Below are 3,698 nucleotides of genomic sequence, written 5' to 3' on the forward strand. Positions count from 1 at the left end.
GGCCTGTCCGCTTGCATGTGCTAACGGTACTGCTCCTCCTGAATATCTCTTCAGGGAGAGGAGGACCTAAAAAGGGCCAGCTTTTCGCGACTGGAGAGGGGCTAGGCCTAGAATGGTTTGGTTTGTGCCCCTTCCACTGACCACTTCAGTGGGCGGAAGGTGGAGTTTTGACCTGGCCCGCCGGGTTCTACAGATGGGGCCTCCGTGGAGGAGGTAAGCGTGGCTGTGAAGTGGCAAGGGAAGGGGCCCATAGAGAAGGTCCCGACCCAAAAGTCTCGTTTGAAGTCCTCCAGGCCAAATTCCACCCATCACGCCAGGCGGTGGGGTAGCGTCCCCGCATTACGTAACCTGGAGCTGTACGTTGGAGCGGTAATGGTGTGGCCAAAATCTATCCACTTCATTTCCCACGGGTTTTTGTCAACCATGGCACCGGCTGGCACTTTGGGCCCTGGCGATCAGGCTAATGTCTGCTGCAGTGTCTACTGTGACCGGAAGGGGTCACGGGCAGGCTAGTGCTCTGAAGAGGGGCCACCGAGATGGACTGGGTTTCCAATCTCTAATGGGTAAAGGATCTTGTCGGACCTGGGGCAAAGAAAATGAGGTGCTAATGAGGTTGACGAATTTTGTGGTGGGGACATGATGTGGACAGGCCGGGAGATCCAGCATTGTAGTGGCTGGCAGCACCACAGGATTTGCACGGGCCTCTTGGATGGGCTCGGTGGCCTGCAGTAAATGTTGGAGGAGAGGGCTGAGAGGATGAATCAGGAGAGGAGTTCTGGCTGGTGGTAGCAGGCCTCACCTTCTTACAGTGGGTGCACGTAGGCTTGCTCGGCAGTCCATTCTTTGGACGAGTGGAGTTCGAGAGGTAGGCTGGTGGAATGATGTGCTTCTGAGAGGTGCTGTGAGACTGGTTAAAAGTTCCTACAAATCGGCCAACACGGCAGGCTTTCATAAGTGTGGTGGGCTGCTTATCGTTAAGATATACAGCAAGAAATCTGGGCACACATTGGTAAAGGTCTTAGAAGCATGGTCCGATTGAAGAGATCCTCAAACGTCGTGCAGGCCAAAGTTTTTCGAACCAGCGGGTAACCAGACTGGGTCTTGTGACAGGCCCATTCGTTCCAGGACCAGCCAACTTCCTTGGCAAGACCTTGGAACCACTGTCTCCATTTCTCTGGGGTTATTTTGTAGGCCTTTGTAATGACACTATGAACTTCCACCATGTTGCCTCTCTGGCCCTTCTCCAGTGAGCGAAGCACTGCCTTGGCTTTTCCCTCCATATGCTTGGCTAGTATTAAGGCTCTCTCCGTCTCCGTGGTGCTGTAATTCATCGAAGAGAGCCTCGATCTCCTCTAGCCATGCTTCTGGCACCAAATCCTCAGTCCACTAGGGGACGAGGGAATTAATGCTCAAAATTGGAGCATTTGGTGCAGCAGGTGTAGGGCTGGGCCTTGCTGTCTAAGCTTTCAGCACTCTCCTTTTTGCTCTTTCCAGCTCAAGCTCTTTTCCTTGAAGAAACTCATGCTGTCTTCTCCTTTCTTCTCTGTCTTCTTCTAGTTGCCTCTGCTTGGCTTCATACGCCCTCTGTGAAAAAGGAAGTAATTTCGCCGTTCGCTCAAGTCTTTCTTCCTTCTCCCTGCAGGTGGCCAAGTCATCCACTTGCAGCCCTTGACCCAGTAGTGATAAGTTCTGAGCCTGTGAGACCTGTCGCCGTCCCCAGATCCAGGAAGGCTTTATAAGTCTCTGCTGCCATGGTTCTATAGAGGGATGAAGAAATTTGTTTTATTTAGCATTTCCCAACGTTTTGTGTGTGTGAGAAAGAGAGAGAGAGAGAGAGAGAGAGAGAGAGAATAGAATGGAGGCAGTGAGTGTAATTGTCGTTGTGAGTGGTTGCGGTTGTTGGAGCTCGTTTGACGGTGCTGTCTGTCTGTCAGGTCTGTTTTTCGGTTTTTGGGAAGTCTTGGGCAGTTGAGGTCAAACCTTGAAAGTGGACGGGAGTTCGTCTGCATGATTTTTTTTATTAGTCGAGTGTTTACTGGTTCATTGTGTCTTCTTCTTTTTTCGTTCGTTGTTGGTGGAGGGTCGGTTTTAAGTTTTGTTTTGTGGTTTTGTCTGCTGTGATTTGGCGACCGTGGACCTTCATCCATCTCCAGCAACCGAAGATCAGGGGTGAGTGTTGTGTGTTGTTTTGTTTGTGGGTTTGAATTCGCCACATAATATTTGGCTGCCCAACGTGGGGGTTGTATAATAGCAGTTAGGATTGTTTGTGGTGGGTAGAGTGAGAGTAAGAGGTCAGGATGAGTGAGATAGAGAAACTGAGAGAGGAACTGAAGTGGCTAGGGGAACTCCAGGGTAGGCTGGAGGAGGAGAATGGGAGGCTGAGGAGTGAGAATGAGGAGTTGAGGAGTCAGTTGGAGGAGATGGGGGAATGCTAAGAAGTGCAAAGAAGAAATGAAAGGGGAGATGAAAGAGTCAGAAGAGAGAATGGAAGAGAGGGTGGATAAAAAAGTTGGAGGAATGATGAAAGGTGTGGAAGAAATGGTGAAAGGTATGTTCAAGGGTGTTTTTGGAGAAGGGGCTGTTGAGGCAGGTTCTCTGGAATGTGTGAAGGGGCAAGAGAGAAAGAAAAGGAGGAAGAAGTGAATGGAAGCATGAGTGATGAAAGTGATATGGAAATAGGAAGTAAGAAACGAGGAATGAGAGGCAGGGTAAGGAAAAGGGGAATGAAAAGCAAGGGAAGGAACAGAGGGAAAGTAAGGATAAGTCAGGGAAGAAAAAGGGAAGAAGGGAAAAGGAAAGGAAACTGGTAAGAAGGGTAAGAGAAGTGGGAAAGGCAGGAAAAGAAGGGAGAGGGTGAAGCATACTAGTGATAGTGAGGTGGATGGAGGTGAATGGATAAAAGTGGATAATAAGAGGAAGAAGAAGAGTGTAATGAGTAAGATGAATGTAAAGTGAAGAGAGTGGACTCTTTGTATTCGGAAGAGGGTATGAAAGGACAGAGTGAAAGTAGGAAAGTGAGAGTGAAAGTGAGAAAGAAGTGAGAAAGGCTATGTATGTGAGGGAGGTACCCTGGTGTGAAAGGTATAATGAGTATGGAAGTAGGGATGTGCATGATTTCTTTAGGGAGTATGAAAGGTTTTGTCAGGATAAGTATGGGAAAGTAAGAGAGTGTGGGCACGAGAATTAGGAGAATATTTGACTGGGTTTTGCTTGATATGTATAGGGTTATTATGAGTGTGGGGATGTTGAGTATGACAAGGTGAAAGCTAGACTAGTTGAGCAAGCGAGGCGTATGAAAGCGAGTGTTAAGTATAAGAGGAAGAATGAATTTGATGAGGCAAGAATGAAAGCTGGGGAAACCTTGTCACTGTATGCTTGTAGGCTGAGACATTGGCAAGGATGAAGTTTGGGGATGATGGGATAGATGAATGTAAGGAGTTAGTACGGAAGTTGTTAGGGACAGTGCCAGATGGAGTTAGAGAATTTGTGAACTTGAAGCGGAAGAGAGAAGAAAAGATGGATGAATGAAAGGTTGACTTGGGAGAAATTTTGGAAATTGTAGAAGATTATGAGCTTGACAGGGTTATAAAGAGAGCAGAAGTGTGAGTGTGTAAGGGCTGGGGTAGATGAGAGAGGTACCAGAGTTTGGAAGTTTTAGGGATGCAGTGTTGAGGGGCCCAATGAGAATGGCAGATAGT

The sequence above is a fragment of the Macrobrachium rosenbergii genome, chromosome 3 (genome assembly GCF_040412425.1).
Source record: "Macrobrachium rosenbergii isolate ZJJX-2024 chromosome 3, ASM4041242v1, whole genome shotgun sequence".
In the NCBI taxonomy this organism is placed as follows: Eukaryota; Metazoa; Arthropoda; class Malacostraca; order Decapoda; family Palaemonidae; genus Macrobrachium; species Macrobrachium rosenbergii.